The 20,038-nt window shown below is 43.2% G+C and overlaps 1 protein-coding gene across 5 annotated transcripts in view; it reads right to left on the bottom strand.

Annotated features, from left to right (window-relative positions):
• The window catches only part of LOC146829558 (actin-binding protein WASF3-like), a 415,127-nt gene that overhangs the window by 112,421 nt on the left and 282,668 nt on the right, over positions 1–20,038 (bottom strand). The window lies entirely within an intron of this gene.

Genomic DNA, 20,038 nt, shown 5'->3' with positions numbered 1-20,038 from the left:
TGGCGCATATCATTTGGGCCTAAATCATAAGAAGTCAGTTTTCTTGGTCAAAGTTCCCAAACTTCCCCCCAATCGGGGTCTGGAAGGGAGTGTATCACTTTGTAATAAGGCTATACACTGGTTGCGCCAGGTCCGGGGCTGCAGATCTATCATTAGGGAGGATATAATCAGGGTAAAAAGGCTATCGACCCATAATTCTCCGTTTGACTGTTTAGAGTTGGAACTTGTGGACGAAAATCTGGCGGAGAATTTAGTGGCTCTTGAATTTCGCTCTTCTTCTCCCGATTTTTCATCCATTCAAATTAGACGATCACCATTATGGCCCCCAATAGGAGTTACACCCCATATGCCATCGGGGGAAATAGGGGGGGAATCTGGCTTGAACAAGGTGGACTGACTGCCAACATTACTCAGCCCCGGTCCTAGAATCTCAAATATCCTCATTCCCCAAGACGAATTCGAGACTGTGGACACTCTTTCTAATTCGACACCCCATGCTCCAAATACTTCCACACTCCATATTATGTCTTGGAATATAGCGGGCCTGGAAAAGAAACTAGCCATCCCCGAATGGAATGCCCAGGTTGAAAAATATGAAATTTGCCTATTCCAGGAAACTTGGAGCTTGAAACCCCTACACAAGTCAGGTTATACCACCTATTTCTGCCCGGCAGTCAGATCAAGAAAGGGACGTCCCTCTGGAGGCCTGCATATATGGGTTAGTGCTTCACTGAATTGGTCAATTTCCTCTCACAATTGCATCTCTCATGACATCTTGCACTTAACAGTAGGTGGAGCACACAATAAACCCTCATTGGATCTTTTTAACATCTATGCTAGGGGAACCAAGGGCACCCTGGGATCCGCTACTATATCAACGCTGGAAAGCATTCTTTCCGGCATCTCCCCGTCTTCGTACATTCTTATAGGGGGTGATTTAAATTGCACTTTCGAACCGCTTGGTGCGGAGGATTTTTTGGGTACCGCTGAATTAGATGCCAAATGGAGTATCCCGACCCTCAATCTCCCTCCGATCAGAAAGTGGTCCCAGAGGGTTATCCAATTAAACGCCCTCGTCCAAGAGTTCAACCTTAGAGCCGTAAATGGAAGATCCATTTCAGACCTCCATGGGGCATTCACCTTTAATAGGATTTGTTCTCCATCTAGGATAGATTATATTCTCTTAGATGTCAGGCTATGGTGTGATCTGCTAGACATGGAAGTTAAACCCTCCACAGATAGTGATCACAACCCCTTATGCTTAAAATTAAATAATGTCTGGCAAGTACCTGTTGCCGACGCAACTAGCCGAGCGTTCCTGTCTACTAGAGAAGTGGTCCCTAGTAATTGTTGTAGACGCCTCAAATGGCAGAAAGTTGTGATTAAGGAACACAAATTGGCAAGCATAAAGGGCAATCTAGAAGTAGAGATTAGCAATTTTACATCTTATGCCAATTCCGCTTTGTCCCTATCTAATTTCCATAAAATCTATCAAGATTTTATTTTGAATCTGAGCGCCTTCTTTACAACTAGAGGCAAGGTCATCACTGGAGGCCTACAGGCCAAGGCTTCGAACCCCTGGTATTCTGTTACTTGTAAGGAAAAAAGGGCGGCACTCATTCTGGAAGTTAAGAAAAAAGACTCCGCCGCAGTCATTAGAGCTAGGAAGGAGTATGCCAAGGCACAAAGGGAGGCAAAGAAAAGCTGGGAGGAGGATCACTGGGCTAAACTAAAACATGCTTCATCTGAGAAAGACTCGAAAGGCTTCTGGGATTTAATTAACAAGAGGGCTAGCACCATTAATCCCCCACTGGCCAATCATATCACCGCCAACCAATGGCTGCTCCATTTTTCTAAACTATACACAGAGGACGTTAATGCTCCCTCTTCCCTTGATATGGCTCATTCATCCCCTACCAGAGCCCCCAGTCACCACCGGGATCTCTTTGCCTTAAGCGAGGTAACGACAGCAATCAAAAGCATAGCCCCTGGCAAGGCGGCAGGTCCCGATGGCCTCCCTGGAGACTTGCTTTTACACTTCGCTGAGCCTTGGGCAGCCCTTATCCTTCTGATTCTGAATTTGATAGCCAGAGGTGCACCAGTACCTGATTCTTGGAAGGGCGCCGAGGTGGTCCCCATTTTTAAAAAGGGGAATAGGGAAGACCCTGCCAACTACCGGCCAATCAGTCTAATTGACGTTATTCAGAAAGTTGTTGGCAGGGTCTTACTAGCTAGGTTAGGCAATTGGATGGAAGACAACAACATTCTTTCCCACTTTCAAGCAGGTTTTAGGACCAAGATGGGAACAATCGACCAAGTCTTCAGACTTTTCATGATTTATTGGAAGATAGTACTTCTGGGCAGGGGCAGCTTGTACCTTGCCTTCATAGATCTGAAGACCGCTTTCGATTTAGTTCCCCGGGGGAAACTTTGGCTTACCCTACAACAACTTGGTGCTCCCCCTTTGGTCCTAGACATGATCCAGCGTCTACACCAAGGCAATTACGCCAAGGTTAGATGGGGGTCCCAGGGGCAATTGACTGAGAGAATCGCCGTGAACAGGGGAGTTCGACAGGGATGTGTGCTGGCACCCACCCTGTTTTCTCTTTACATCAACGGGGTGGTTGACTTTTTAAGCCAGGACCCGGCCGATGCACCATCACTGGCCGGGGAGAAGATCCCGACTCTCCTGTTCGCAGACGATACTCTCTTGATTTCAAAATCCCCGGGGGGACTCCAGAAACTTTTGAACAACTTTGCCTCTTTCTGTGATTCACATGGTCTGATAGTTAATACCACCAAAACTAAGACCATGTGCATCAACCCGTCCAATCGTTTTAAAAACCACTTCACCCTAGATGGGGTAACGTTGGATAACGTGGAGGGTTTTGAATACTTGGGAATCTCTCTTGCAAAAGACATGAAATGGGGCCCACACCTTGCTAAGATGCTCTTAAATCACAAGAGGACGTCTGGTGTTATTTTGAGAGAGCAGCGTCTTACTGGGTGTAGGCCTGTGGCCCCTGTCCTTGTGGTCTACGCCGGCAAAGTATTGTCCTCAGCCTTGTATGGCTCCGAGCTCTGGGGCTTTCAGAATGTGAGTGATCTTGTCTTGACGGAAAATAAGTTTATGAGAGACATGCTTTCCCTACCTTCCTCGACGCCCTTGAAGCCCCTATTTTTTGATCTAGGGAGACACTCACTCCAGGATATAGTACGCTTGCGCCCCCTTTTGTTCTGGGCCCGCATAAAAAGGACTCCAGAACTCTCCCATTACGCTGCAGCTTTTGACGAACTAGTTGCAGCGGACTCTGGGAGCAAGATAATATGGCTAACTGACCTTCGAAAACTTCTAATTTCTATTGGTCTAAAGGAGGCCTGGCGCACCCAATCACCACCCACAAAACAGGTTATCAAAAAATTGTACTGGGAATGGGTCCAGAAGCTGGTTATCCAAAATCCCAGATTGGGGAAACTGACGGAGGGATTCTTCCAACACAAACACACTCGCTCACTAGAAACTTATCTGGATTTTATTCAGACCCCCAGCCACAGGGTACTATATATGAAGCTAAGGTTCGGGACCTTGCCGACCAACAGCTTTGTTTCGCATTGGAAAGGGCCAACTATGCCATCTTTACCCTGTCCGGGTTGTGCCTACCATAACGAGACGCCGGCTCACCTCTTGTTTGCCTGTCCGGCGTATAGGCTCCCCAGGATGAGGTGGCTAAAACCGGTCTGCAAACTATTGGGCCCAATGCGCCATCGTAACGCTCTCCGCATCCTCTGCACTGATACCTCCTCCCTCACTCTGATATGTGGGGTAGCTAAATTCTTGGGATCCGCCTGGCTAATTAGAAGCAAGTTATTAGCCAGGAAGCCTGTAGACGCTGATGGCGAACACCTGTCCCTCTCATATATTGGATTTTAGTCTACATATTTTAGATTCAGTCTTTTTTCTTTTAACAATCGAACCATGAATTTTTAACTAATTGTGGAATTTGTATTATATAAGCTTTCCAGAGGATGATTTAATGACTTTTTAACCTATTTTATTTATGTAAATAATGTGTATACTTGGAAATGTATTGCTTTTATGATATTTTTTATATCGAATAAAGCTTATACCACAGTTATACCACAGCTATGCAGGGAGCTATATTGTTACAAAGTCTGTAATAACAATATATAAAGAAATGTGAAATTATAAACCTCAAAAAGAGTATGTTTGATTTTTTGCCCCCCCCCCTTTTTCATTTATTATACTTTTTATTTTTAGGTTAAATCATACCCACTACTTTTTTGCTATTCATAGGACATATATTCACCATCTAATTAAAATTTGGTGTCCAGGAAAAGTCCACCATCAAGTTGAGGTAACATTAAATCCACATCAATAAATAATTAAACATAGATAGCACATGTGGATCTATCAATAAATAATAGATAACAGCAATGTTTCTATTTTAAATCTTATCTTCTCTATGGATTTTTCTCCATGCAACATATAAAAGAAATACTATCAACTCCCTGATTGATCGATTATCATTAGATGGATCAACATACAAAAAGGTATAAACCACAAATGTCCAAATAATACGACTAAGAATTAACGTTTGAAAATTTCAGGTATATAATTATGTGTTCTACATTGTCAGGTATTCATCTACTTGAAATATTTTAACCCTCTGGAACTCCAGCAATCACCAACTGGAGTACAGGTATATATATATAATCAGAAAATAAACTCGAACCTATCATCAAGCACTAAGGAGACACTTAAAACCACCTTGGGAAGCTAGACTCCTTCTATCCCACTTCTCCTTTTTCTTTCACTTAAAATTCTGACTAAACAAAATATTAAATATGTTCTTTTTTATTGAATGTTTATAAATGTATATCTACTAGTTGTTTTTTTGTTTTCTTCATACTTATTTAGTAAAATGCTTTCTTTAGGAAAAGGATATTAAATCAGTCTAATAATGCTTGCTAGTCAGAATTATGATATGTTAGTCTCAACAATGACAAATATGTTGTATGCATATAAAAAATATATCTTTGAAATGTTGCTTAGATTTCTTTTTTTAAATTACAGGAATTGTGTCTTTTTCCTGACGAAGGCGTCATTTACGCCGAAACGCGCGTCGAAAAGTATACAGTAGTGCCACAGCATTGTTTACTTCTTATCCTTATATAGATAATAATCTATTTTAATGATTGTAATGATTTTATCACATGTTTATGCATTATAAAATTGTGTTTTATTTATGAATGTATAAGATAATTGGAATTAAAAACAACAACATTTTCCATATTTGTTTCATTGTTTGAGTTGTTCTGACTATTAGATACAGAGTTAGTATATGCCACTATTCATGAGAATTGCCTAGGTTGTTACTTTTCAACATATATTACCCTGTCCTAGGAATCACCAGGGGGTCCTTGCTATTTTCGATAAGCTAAACCTAACAAGGTCAATGATGACAAAGGGGAACCTTCAACTAGAAACTGTCCCAAAAATGCATTTATAAATTCAAGGAGCAAGAGGTTAGCACAAGGGTAACACAGGGTTAATGCACAATACTCACAACACAGTATAAGATTCTTACATTTCACTGCAGCAACCATCAGATCAAACATCTTGTTAGAAAGACTCTTGCTGCTGCCTTATGCAACCTTGTTAACTCTTGCTTTTACCAAGTTAGGTTCCTTTTAATTGGGAACAAGCTATACTAGTATCTCTGCCAAAAATCCTTCGGCTGACCTTCCCTTCCCAGGAACTATTGCATTATAGCCTTGCTGCCTTTTGTGACTAATTTGTCAGAAAGGGAGGAGAATCTCCAGATCTCCGGGTCTATCGATACAGAACCTTCTGGATACTGCTCAAGCTGGCTTCTATGGTTATTACAGTGCTGAATGTATATTACTATCTGCTATGAACCATCTAAAATCCATTCAGTAGCGGTGCAGCGCTGATTCATTTGGGCCTCTCAGCAGCCTTTAATACCATCTTTCGAGCATTACGAAGATGCACCAGCATGATATCTAATACAATTCTAGAATAACTCACTTCCTTCCTGAACGAACATAAGCAAGCTGTTGTCCTTCTTCCTTATACATCTTTCTGTAAACCATTAATCGGAAATTCTTCCTTATGTCCCACATTATTCAATCTTTTATTCTCTTTTGAAAACCTCTTCCATAATTTCTGTAGAAGAGATATCATGTACACACACTACCCCAATCCACACTAAATAGAGATCAAGCAACACTATAAGATAGAGTGTTGGATGTTCGGCTTTGAACTGTCTCACTATGTCTATGGACATTCCATCCCATTGAAGACTTGAAAGCTTCCTAGACAGCTTAGGTACCTGAGGGGTGACCAATATATTGCACAAAATACATCCTTTAACAGTGTGTTTATCCTTCTGTTTGCGTCCCTAGCCACCAAAAATTAGCTTGTAACCTTTCTATAGCATTCATTGGCTAAAGTTACCAATTTACCACTCAGACCTTTAGGAGGTACTAGTCTGGTCCCTCCCACTAAAATGCCATTATCAGTAGACAGTTCATCTTTCTCAAAGGACCAGGACTTATTCAACATGCCATTCTTACCAGATTGTACCGCGCCTAGAACTTTTGATGAAATAGAATCATTCTCCAGTAATTTCCTCTCCTCTTCAGCCACAGCAACAATTGTGACCACACATACACTCAAAACTTCAACAGCAAACTCATCTTGGCCATCATCTTGAACATCATGATTGATATTGCATGCTACTAACCTGGACTAAGAATCCGCTAATAAATTCTTTATCCCAGGGAGGTACTCTACCTGCTAGATGAACTCTTCAAAAGCAATAACCCACATCCTGAGTCTCAAAGGAAGTGAATCAAGACCCTTCTTTATAAACCACTCCTTCAAAGGCTTGTAGCCCGAATGAACTTCAAATGTGGTTCCCTGCACTTAATTCCTGAACATATTTAGTGCCAAAAAAAATAGCTTGTGCTTCTCTCGATCAAGTAGAAGTTAAACTCTGATCCTCTCAGACAACACAGAGAAACAAACTATCGACTGTTCCACTCCTTGCCTTCTTTGAATTAACACAGCTCCTAAGCCTTTTGAACTAGCATCTGTGACAATTGTGCTTTCATCAGCTGGTACAAACCCCTGTTTACTAGGAGCATACTTCTCAATTGTAATTATATTCACGTAGTGCTTACTACCCTGAGGAGGCATTGAAGCTCTTTTAGCAGGTGGCTCGCTAATTTGGAATCTAAGATGATGGATTTGTGGTGAATTAGTAGACGGAGAATATGAATTGCTATTAGGAGTGGTGGACATGTGCCACTGTTCGTTGGATGAATAGCATTGAGTTTGGAAAGGGTAATTTGGGACATAGTAGTATGAGAGGTTTGAGATGCAGGAGAGTCGAGGTCGGGGGATGGATTGAAAGAGGTATAGTATGAGTCATAGAATAGTAGTTTGGGGAGAGATGAAAAAGTTTTTTTCCTCCACAGGTGGAAAATATATAAATATATAGTTACATACCCACACATAAAAGGTATACATACTTGAAGATTTTAAAATATTATGCATATACATAATAATCTAGAGGTATAAAATTGTATTATATAAAGACAAACTTGCATATGCATGGATAACTATTTACAAATGCAGGCATTCCCTTTTTCTTTGCAAATAAATACCGTTTACAATTATTTCTTTTCATTTTTATATTTTTTTGTCCCCTGATATTTTAATACAACTACAGCCAGACAGGATAGCCTGTTTGCATGTAGTGTGGAAGCCTGGCTCAATGCAGCTTTGGACATTGTAGTGCCCCGCAAGACTGCAACCAGATGTTAGCCCTCTGCTCCTTGGTTTTCCATAGAACTTAAGATCCTTAGGCAGGAATGCAGCAGACAAGACTGGAAATGGGAGGCTAACCCATGCCTTAGGGGAAAAAGAGAAGCATAAAGCCCTTCTTTTGGGTTAAAAACAGGCCACTGAGTGGGCTAAAGCATTCTTCTTCACTGAGAAAATTAGATCTGCTAATAAATCTTCTAAGCAGTTGTTCAAGGTAGTGAAGGAGCTATTCGATCCACCCTCTAAGCGATCGTTCAATTCCTCTCAAGAATTTTGTGACAAAGTAGCACTCTACTTTTTAACATTTTTCAGACTTCAGTGTGCCTTTGGTAAATAATCCCCTTCTTGATGATCCCACCACCTGCCCTCCAGATAATATCCTCTCAGCATTCCCCCTATTTCCATCCAGCAAACCAAGGATTTATTGTTGACCTTAACATCAGGATCTCCTTCTGATCCCTGTATTCCCAAAACATTACAACTAGCTCCTGACCTTATTTCTAATTTTCAGCAGAAGGTGTTTAATCACACGCTTCAATCTGGTATTTTCCCCCCTGCCTGGAAGGAAGCTGTCTTTACTCCACTTCTCAAGAAACCAGACTCGATCCTGACGATATGAAAAATCCCTGCCCTATCTCTCTGTTGCCAGCCCCTGCTAGGATCCTAGAATAGGTTATCAATCAAGAACTGGTCAAATGTATTATTGATACCCATCTGAAAATGGGTTTTGGACTGGCCAAAGCACTAAGACTGCCCTTATTGTGGCGGCAGACAGTATTCTTTGCCAGGTTGATCAGGGCAGGGTGGATGTCTTGGTAATGCTTGATTTTTCTGCAGTATTCGATACTGTCTTGCCCGTATGGATGGTTCAATGTCTGTACCTGGCCGGGGTTAGTGAGACCGCGCTGCCGCTTCTCCACTCTTTTAATCCGATATCGTGCAAACTGCCAGCTGTGGTGGTTTTAAGGCAAAGGCGTTCAGCCGTCCCTGTGGGGTGCCTCTGGGCTTGTTCATGAGTCCGACCGTCTTTAATCTGTATGTGTACTCTCTGGCTGAATTGGTGCATTAATTTGGGTTTCTAGTGCTATCGTATGCAGACAATACTCAAATTATAGTATCCATTTCCAACAACCTGTCCTCAGTGGTGGAGATGTTTAACCAGTGTATGTCTAGCATCAGTAGCTGGATGAGAGACAACTGTTTGAAGCTTAAAGCTGTTACTGTTTGATTCTCAGACTCTGTCTGGTCTACATCTGGTGGCCGGAAACCTGTGGACCTCTACCCACTCCAGTTAAGTCAAATAAAAATCTCGATGTCATCTTTGATAATACATTTGGTTTTGGAACACAGGTTAGTCATACTACAAGCACTTTTTTCCATATTATAAGGACTTTGAAAAAGATCTTTCCTTAAATCCCATCAGAAATGCACTAATCAGTCATCATTTCCCTACTCAGCTTGCGGCTGGATTATTGTAACGCACTGTATCTCAACATCAACAGTTCTTCCCTGAATAAACTTCAGGTTGTGAAGAACGCAGCTGCCTGCCTTATCTTAAACATTCCCAAACGGTTTTCGGTCAAGGTGGGATTTGCTCCCTCCACTGGCTTCCAGTTAGGAAACAAATCTCCTTCAAGGCTCTGTGTGTAGTCCTTTTGACTTTGCACCTGAAAGGCCCTAGCCAACTGAAATCACTATTCCATTGGTACACTGCTAGTAGGCCTCTCAGATCAAAAGGTGATCATTCCCAGTTTTCGGAAAGCTAGATGGGGAGGGCGTTTCTTCTCGGTGGCTCCTGCTAAACTGTGGAACAACCTGCCTACCCATATCTCTGAAGCAGACTCTCTTATGTCTTTTTAAAACCATCTGAAAACCTGACTTTTTTCATCATAGATTCGGTGATTTCTCAGTTGCTCTGCTCCTGTTGACCAGTCTGTCGCACTTCAGCGCTTTGGTACATGCGGGATTTAGTGCGCTCTATAAATCTGTATCATATTATATATTTGACTGGAAACAACAGCTCACTATCATGGCATCCAAGCGGGATGCCCAGAAGGCACAGGCCGCTAAAGCTTTCTTTTTGGCATTCAGCAACAAAAGCAGCAATTTGGATGAAGGAGCCAACTCAGGTCCAACAATACACGTCCAACTGGGGAGATTGGAAAAGCTGTCCAAAATCGAATTGAGCAAGTGGTGGGAAGCTACATCCCTCCAGAATAATCTGGACACCGGGAAAATACCTTGGGCCTGAGAATTTTTATAAAACCTATATATGATGACCCTGATCCCATGATGGTAGAGAAATGGGGCCAAAATCTAACATCAAAGACTGCTTACAGAAAGAACAAGATCACATTGCAAAGTTCAAAGTGGAAATGAAAAAAAGGTTGGATCAATTGGAAGGTGAAATTAAAATTTGTAAAAAATGGAAATATGCGTGAGATCTCCATGACTATGAAAGAGGATGAATTCTGACATCTCAGTAAAAAGTTTGATAACACCTATGGCACCGTCAGGGGTACTAAAGGTAGATACAATTGTGCAAAAAAGAAGGGAATTAGTGTCAGTGGGGACACAGTGGAAGCATATGACATATCAGATACAGGTGAAACAAGTGCCTCGGAATGTGAAAGTAGAGCTGCACCTTTTTTAGAACAATTTTGTCTCCTGAGAAAGGCACGAATAATAAATCAACACTCCACCAGAGGAAAAGGAACAAGAGGGCAAGGAGGAGGCGTGAAGAGGCAGAAAACAGAACCGCCAATGGAAAGGAAGGAAACACAAGATTGACCCCCAGGGGAATGCACAGGTTGAGTCTACAGATGGGACAATGAATTTAATAAAAAGTACTACAATATATTTGTCTAATGCTATGGTCTTTCCTTCTACCCTACAGAGAGGTTTTATTTTGTCAAAACAAGGATTGACTTGTTCAAAGTGATTAGATGTTTGAAGTTAAAGTGGCTCAGGGTGAACTCACACAACTTTGTAATCTTAGCATAAGTAATGTTGATTTCTTACCACCTTGTATGAACTCCAAGAAGATGGGGACACAGAATTCAAGAGTCTCGAAAGTATATTTGATGAGCTGGGTATTGTGTATGATGAAAATGCTTGCAGTCATTTTAAGCCCAAGTCCAAATTTACACTGATTTTATCATTTGATATGTTTGACGCCTTTCAGGAGATAGCGGTATATGATTTCAAGAAAGTGAGATAAAATACATGCATACAAGAACAACAAGGAGAGGGAATGTCATGTGGTGCCAAAGCAAGGTGATTGAACGATGACCGCCCACTGCCCCGGGAAAAGGACTGAACGACAAAGTATAGAGACAGTGGTGCCATATTATCACTGCATGACAAGAACCACAGGAAGATCCTTCTCCTACCTCGCCGCCGCCAAGACCTGGAACTCCCTGCCTCTCCACCTCAGACTATGACCATCACTGACCCAATTCAGGAAGGCCCTCAAGACCTGCCTCTTCGACTGAACACTATTAGTGGCGCAGCTAGGCATTAGGCCGCCTGTGGCAGCCTCTGCATTTGCCGCCCGCGGTGGCCTCTGCATTTGCCGCCTGTGGAGGCCTCTGCATTTGCCGCCCGCGGTGGCCTGATTGAAGAGCCGGGGGGTCGGGGGAGGGTGTTACTGGCGATTTATGTGGCCTCGACGGCCGCAGGTAAGACCAGGGGGCGGGGGGGGGGGGGGGGGGGGGGGGCGGCTGGCCGTCGCCCCAACACTCGTACCGCCTGGGGCAGTCCCCCCATCTCCCCCACCCCTAGCTACGCCACTGAACACTATAGCGCAGACGAACCAGCAGCCTCCCCCCGCCACCCTCCCAGCACCTGGAGACCCTCATGGGTGAGTTGCCGCGCTTTACAAACCCTGATTGATTGATTAATGTCAATGCTCATGAATCACCGTGGAATGCCCTCACTGGCGCCAAACACGTTTTCTGCTGGAAAGCAAATTCAAAATAAACCTTTTGCTCTGGTTTGCATCACTTTTGTGTTACAAACCAGCGCAAAACGTTAATGAGTGGAGAATCCAGGTACTGACTTTTTCCCCATCATAAAACTCCTCCGGTGGAGGAAATTTCCTTGTTGAATGGCTCCATAAATTGGAGTCTTTACTGATTTTAGACTTCCACATTACCACCCACCTTCGAATCACGCCATATACATTTTCGTGCCATTAAATGACCTGTTTTACCATATGTGCCTTACAAAAAGACGGCAAAAATAGTCCCTCTTTCTTCTAAAATGTTAAAGTCGTGTACCACGAAATTACTAAATGTACTTTACAAAAACAGCACAAAATATAGTCACTTATTTAAAACGATCGAGTCCTGTACTGTACTAAAACGAAAGGTAATACAAGTCTAAAAATGCAGACACCAGTTTGTCATATATGTTCTTGGTGACACCTAAAATAAAAGCACGCTAAGGGGTCAGACTCTTACGCAACCCTAGAGAGGTACACAATGTAAAGGAATATAAGCAAACAGCAAGTCAAACTGTTTCCTTTGTTCTCTTAACCCCTTTGCCTGCCTGAGCCACATCATTCTTTCTAACTCACTGGTCTTTGGCAGCCAATGTGTACGGTCTTGGCGTGCGTCGTGCGCCACCTACTGGTTCATTTAAGACCACGCTTCATTTCATTCATTAGTGGTTGAGTTAGGTTTGCTTCGCCACTTTTGATTGTACACTAGTGCATTCTTCATTTCATAACTAAGTTGCGTTTCATTATGAGGAAGTCCTAGCCTTTCATTTAGCAAGCCAGTGCATTCTGGGAGTTGGTGTCCTGATTCACTTCAACTGAAGGACTTTGAGATATAGTTTTATATTACAGTGGTGTGTAGAAGGAATGAGAAAACAGGAGTGTCTTGTTTCATGTGGTAGCTGTAAATAACATTATGTTCAAGGTATAAGAATGGTGATTTTTTTCTCTTAACATACAAAGCTTCATTGTCATCTTTTTCTGAGTAGCATGCAGTCCTGAAAACTTGCAGAACACTGAGGCTGTGGCAGTGTGCATTTTCTTTTTGTTGCTTTTAGTAATGAATGCAGATAGCATGGAACCCTGGGAGTGAGGCCTGTTGCCTGGGTTACCATACAACGCTATACGACAAGGACTTTTCATTCACAGTACTAGGCTTTCTTTTACCATACGAGTGCATTTTGGGACTTGTAGTATTGGTTTGTTTCATTTTGAACTCAACAGATAAAATAAATGAAAACAAAGATTTGTAAAAGGAAAACCAAGGACTGGAAAGTTGTGTCGCCGAGGCATGGGGTCATAGGTACCTGTTAGGATTACTAGTCATATGGTAAATTACAAGTTTCCATATTAGCAAGAGGTTGTGGGCGGCACTGACTGAATTTAGAGCTCTGAAGCCGCTCCACTTAAGGCGTGTGTTGCTTATCCACTGCTGGTTTTATTGTTTCCATACCGGCCCTTGTAGATTTGCTTTGAGCTTTATAATGTATAGTAAGTTCTAGAATTGAATGCAAAATGACATGATTAAATGAACAATTCATGGCTAACATTGCTAAACCGAGATATCTTACGGACTGAGCAGCGAGGTGATCTCACTCATTCGAATTCACAAATTGAACAGTTTCTCAAAGCAAAATAAATTACTCAGAGTGTATAGTGCTACGCGCATGCGCAGCAGACCTCAGGAAAGAGCCAACATGGAGGCTGCAGTCAGCATCCGCCAGTTGCAAAAAGCTAGTCGACATTACCTGAAATCACGTGATCTGATAAATGGAATTAAAAATTGTTAGCTGTATTTTATATAATATTTGCAAAAGAAAAGAAAGTGTAACATTGTTTGGACAGATCTTTTATCACAGGGACATGTGCACCTGCTAAGACTTTTTCCGAAAGCCCAAAGGGAAGCAAAGTAAATGCTTACAGTGTCAGCCCTAATACGGAATAAAGGGATTAGTCCTGCGCTCATAGTGAAACCATGCCAACCACTTACTCCAGTTTCTTTGTGGTGGATTAAATTAATAGGTGTTCGGTGCGATCTTTTGTGGGAGAGAGGGATAAGTGATCTCTTGCGTTTGTTGGCGATATTAATAGATGAGCTACAGGAGATTAGGTATTGTTAGATTGTAGGAGTGTGACTCTTACAGGAGAGGCTGGGATCTCTGAATTGAGGTGTGGGCAATTTGCAGAGATTAAATAATAGTGATTAAGTCAAAAATACACATAGCAGAATAGGCTGTGCTCAGAGAGAGAAGGCACACCTAAGGCAGAATGGAAGGAGAGAGTCACTCAGCCGCGGTCCGTGGAGGGAGTTTATTTAATTGTTTACTTACCTCCAATTATCCATATTCCGGTGTTTAGTACCCTCCACCCTGCCCCTCCCCCACCCCGCCTTTCCGCCCCACGGAACTCCCTCCACGGACCGTGGCTGGAGTCACTTAAAAGAAAAAGTTGACAATCGGAGGTTTTAAATCAAAGTCAGCGTTCATGCAGGATTTTTAGGACTATTGTGGGGCTTTCTGAGATTGCATGCAAATTGTAGTAAGAAGAAACCTTATTTGCAATCACCAAATTACTAATACAAGTGTAATTGGTCATGTTTGAGAGTGGGAACACCCATGCTGTATGCTCAAGCAACATGACATCTGGTATGTGTTTTGTCCATAAGTCTATTCATGATAATGCTCGATTTTTTGAGTTAGTGGATACAATGGTACCCTCCCAGAAAATCCCTTTGGTCATCAAGCCAACTACTTCTTAAAGCTTCTCTTTTTAAAACACCTAAATTAGGTGACAGGAGTTTATCAAATCTTGGGCCTGATGTAATAAAAGAGTTATTGCAAAAAGTGCTCACAAATTGTGCATCAACCTTTTGTGACCAGTCTTTAATTTTGTGATGCGGCCCTTGTTCTATTAGGTCCCTTTGCAAAATCTCCAGTTGCATGGGATCGCAGAATGACCTACCTAGTGAATGTTAATGAGGCTAGGTGATGTTTGTGACTGCCGATGATTGCCTACAAACACAAGGATGGTGGCCTGCAAGGATCAGAAGACTGCCATCTCTGTGTCTGCATTCCCAAACGGGATTTAATTTTTCTATTCAGACCATGTTTCTAAAGGAACTGTTGCTGCTTTAAAAAAAAAATCCCATTTGGGAATACATAGAAGGCAGCAGACAGTGGTGATTTGTACTACTGACTGCTAACCCAGAGGTCAAAAGATGCCATTTTGATAGAGGAAGCTGTTGAATAGAGACAGGTTCCCCTGTGCAGAGTAGTAAAACCTCCCTTGGTTGATAATTGTTCAATGACTTGCGATGGTACATCAGGCCCTTCATTCCCACTCTCGGCAACTTCAAGATAGTCATTCTTTAGACCCGTGTCTGAAGCGAGAGGGCCTTACAAACACCTTCAAACCTGTCTTTTCGCATCTATGTTCGTGTGGGGTTTGGTCTGCTCTTTTGATGGCCTCTCTTTTGTCTAGCACCATGAAACACTCATGTGTTATAAAAATGATAAATTGGATGTGAGCATGGAACAGTGATGATGTGTGATGTGCTGAAGCAACTCCTCCCACATTCACTCCTGTGAATTCACAAACAAAATAAAAATTGGCACTGCACGTTTCTGATCTTTCAGGCCTTCAAATTATTGCTACTTTGCAAGTTGCTAAGGTTACCCAAGTTATGCCTGGAACCCTGCAACAGCCATGAATGTCCAGGTTTACTTTTGTGAATCAACATTTGCACCTAGGCAGCAGCATCTCTGCATGTATAATAGTACATCGAGAAGAACCGCACGAGAACATCCCACTGCATTAGTGCAATGGTATGTTTTGAATATTTTTTTTACCTTCATGGGAGAAACATTTTTATCCATGGAAAAACTCCTTACCCTACACCTCAACCAAATTTTTAAGTTTTCAGTGCCCACCATGCCTTTTAGATATTGGCACAACACAAAATTGTGGTGCCCCTCTGCAGAGTGAGATGATGGGGCCCCTGTGTCTCTTGGAAAGCAGCCAGAGTCAGACCAATTCTGAAAAAACCTAGTGCAGACCCAAAACTCTTAACCAACTATCGCCCAATCTCGCTGCTCCCATACTTTGGGAAGGTACTAGAGTCACTGGTCAACAGGCAGCTCGTAGGCCATCTCGAGAGTCATGGCCTACTAGATCCTTCACAGTCCGGTTTCAGGGCCGCACATAGCACTGAAACGGCACTGGTAGAAGTCGCCGACAATATCCGACTTGCATTGGATAGAGGGCAGTCATCCATTCTCATCCTGCTAGATCTATCAGCAGCTTTTGACACCATATCCCATAGCATTCTAGAACAATGGCTCTGGGATATTGGTGTCAGGGGGAAGGCCCTGAAGTGGCTTAAAAGTTATCTAAGTGACCGAGTCACAGCAGTACAGATTGGCGACCTAGTTTCTTGTAGTAGGCCTGTTAAGATGGGAGTGCCACAGGGCTCAATTTTGAGCTCTACGCTATTCAATCTTTATATGACCCCTCTAGCCATGGTGATCAGAGCATACGGCTTTGATGTAGTGTCATATGCCGATGACACGCAGATTCTGATCACCCTTGGTCCTGACCCTATGGAGACAAAGTCTTGCTTCAAGAATTGTATGTCTCACATAAATAAATGGATGAATACCAACCACCTACAATTGAACGGAAGTAAGACCGAGATTGTACTCTTTGGTAAAGCTCATGAGCATTGGTCAGATGACTGGTGGCCCCCAAATCTGGGTTCTTGCCCTCCCCCAAAGCAGACAGTCAGGAATTTGGGAATCCAAATTGATAATCAATTATCAATGAAAAAACAGGTCAACCATATAATTGGTTCCTGTTTTGGCATTATGCGCAATTTGCGTAAAGTGTTTAAGTGGATCCCGCTAGAAGCCAGGAAACCACTTGTACAGGGACTGATTGTCAGCCGAATGGACTACGGCAATGCTCTGCTGTCAGAAATAAATGTAGACCTCCTTTCTAGACTTCAGGTCTTACAGAACACTGCGGCCAGGCTGGTGCTGAACCTTCCATCTAGAACCCCCTCAGCGCCTAGCCTCAGACATCTTCACTGGCTACCTGTGAAGAAGAGAATATGTTTCAAGATCTTATGCCTAACACATAAAAACATGTACGGTAAGGGTCCAGGCTACTGGAAAAAAAACTCAGCTGCTACCAGCCAAGCCGCCCTTAAGATCCTGTAACAAATCCCTTCTCACTCCACTCAGAGTACGAACTGTCAGAAACGGGGGTCGGGCTTTTTCTTTTCTTGCTCCCACTCTGTGGAACAAACTGCCTTTACATCTACGTATTATTTCTGATCATAACCATTTCTGCCAGAATCTAAAAACATGGCTATTTGACCATGAGCTCTGTCTCTTTTTATGCTGACAACATAAGAGCCGTCCGCCAGCGCCATGAGACCTTCGGGTGATGTGTGTGCTAAATAAATGTTCCTTGATTTGATTTGATACCTCACAAATCAAGTGCTTAACTTGAGACGGTGGTTTCCGGGCTTGGCACCATCACCTAATTGTCAATACCGGCACTTATGACAGTCTGCCACATGGTGGCGCTGTCTGTCTAATTCAGAAATGAGCACGGCAACAGTAGTATATTAATTCAAAATACATCAAAAGGGACTTATACCTGCATCCCAAGCCATTCTTATTGTGTTGGGCACCTGGAATAGTCAGGGCCCAGGCACTTATGTTTTTTTTTTTTACAAATTAAGCACTTCACAGATCTACATTGATCGTGGGTTGAGTGGGGGCACTCTGAAAGCCTGGGCCACCCTGCACCACAGGGGCCTGCATTATACTTCTGCTTTGGGAGACGTAAATATCCGACATGTATTTCTGGGATTGGAACTGTTTGGAGAAAGGTTTGAGAATACTGTCAGAATTCACAAACTTTCCAGGGTTTCCCCGCTCTGAAATAGCTCCTCCTCCTCCCTGGAATGGGATTTACTCATGCATAATATTCCACCATCATGGAATAACGGCAGTCTTGCCAGCGCTCCAGAGTTGGGCAGGCAACTGCTGATTTTATAGCAAGAAAATGATGCTGTTTTACCTTTAACTTAACCACATAACACCTTCTCCACTACAATAAAATTGAAAGGGGAAATTAATCCCTCCCAATTTCCTATCTAATTCTCTTTCTTATGAGCTCTCCAATATTGGCATGGATCGACATGGATTTAAAAGAGTAAGATGGCCTTTTGTGAAGATCTTGTACTCGTGAATTAAGCTTTTTTCAGCATTTACCATAAACACACACAAGAAAATGGCTGTGTGAAGCGGGCCCAGGCCTTGGAAGATGGTTCGCTGCCTTTCAGTCTTCAGACTGGGCTGCAGCATCATGCTGCCTGGGCTGAGAGTGGCTCTCTGTCCTCCCCTGGCCTCACTGCTCCAAGCGGCCACAGGACACAGTCAGCAAGGGGTTAATGTGAGCTCTCTCATAGTCCAAGCCCTTTCTGTGGGCGTGGGCTTAGCGCTGGCTCCGAGGCACAACTTGTGTGGGCAGCAGCATCTCGGAGAACGAAGACAGCCGAGGTGATGTCCTCTGCCCACCGGGGGTCCATGACGGATCACACCTGACACGGTCCCCCCCGCAGCCTCCACGGAACGCAAAGGTGAATGCACAGGGAGGGCCTGAGGCAGAGAGGCGCGCGGGCACACACTGCTGCAGACCTGCTGGTAAAAGGAAGCTGTCCTGCTGCCCGCCGCTTTCAATTTAGTCCGTGAAAGCTGGCAAGATGGGCAGTAAACATGGCTGACGTCTGGGGCCATATTATGAATGTGTGTGCGCATACCTGCCTACTCACACGGTGCCACGTGTCACACACACATTTTTGGCCCCCATCACACGATCTCCCATTGAGAGGCCGATATCACACGGTGGCAGGGAAAACGAGCTGAAAACCACTGTGAATAGTGGTTTTCCGGCTTGTTCTCCAAGGCTTTGAACTTCTGACGTCCATTAAGTGGTGTGAAAATACCCCAGGACATCGGAGCCAGCCTCAGCAAGCTTTTTTTGTTTTGTTGGGAGGAGAGATTTTGGGGGCTGGGTGGGGTATTGCACAGCTATTAATGCAACTGTACTGTCAAAAACACATCCATTTACCTCAGATATTTGTCTGGGCCAGAGCGAGCACAGCAGAAAACAGTAAACAGTGGCTTTGTCTCTGCTTCTGATCTCTGTTATCTGCCGCTCATGCAGTGGCGGCTGGTGACATTTGAAAGTGGTAGGCGTAACTTTATTGTCGTACTGCACTGCGAGCGTAGCGAGCAAGCTTAAACAACCCAAGGAGGAGTTTGGGGGGAAAATTTTGAAAAAAGAGTGGACAAATGGTGCATTTTCAAGCAAACTTGAGAAAGCAATACGATTGAATTATTTACCATGTAAGAAATTGCCAATTTTTATGAGCTATAGAGGACAATCTTTGCGTATGCTGACGTGGGTGGGGCATATTGTGCCTGTGCGTGACTGCCCAATGTGTGGTTTGTGTGACAGAGTCACTCGGAGGATTGCTTGCTAGGTGGCTAAACGTCGACCCTGTTAGCTACTTTTTGGAACGCTAGGCGGCTTATCTTAAGGCTGGGATAAACAACACATTTACACTCAAAAGAGTGTTGTGGTGATATTTGCAGTCTGCCTCTCTCTTCATTTCTTCCTCATTCTTCTTCTCTGTAGTTTGTCTCTATCTCTTCACTGCTATAACCTTTTCTGATGTCTGTCTATTCTATGCTTTCTCAGTCTACCTATGTATTGTAGCTTTCCTCTCAGCAGTTTGTCTTTCTGCTAAACTTTCTCTTTTGCCTGTCTCCTAATCTTAACTCTGCTATCCCTCTTCTCTGCAGATCCTTCATTTCTTTCTTGAGTCTTTCCTCCGATACTGCTCCTCCCTCACTGCAGTGTTTTACTGTTTTGCCTCTGTTATCATTCCTCTCTGCTGTCTGTCTCTATGTTATTCGTCATTTATGCTGTTTCTTAATATTGCTCCGCTATCCTCAGTCTTTCGCATTCGGATCTTCATCTTTGCCGTCTCCCCCATCGTCTGCTCCTGACTCCACTCAATCCATTCTCCATGTAATCTCCCTCTGTGCTGCTCCCTAACCTGGAGAACAGCTTGGCTTCCTTTAGAAAGA

This window comes from Triturus cristatus, chromosome 5_2 (assembly GCF_964204655.1).
Source record: "Triturus cristatus chromosome 5_2, aTriCri1.1, whole genome shotgun sequence".
NCBI lineage: Eukaryota > Metazoa > Chordata > Amphibia > Caudata > Salamandridae > Triturus > Triturus cristatus.
This window is presented reverse-complemented; position numbering and strand designations above follow the sequence as displayed.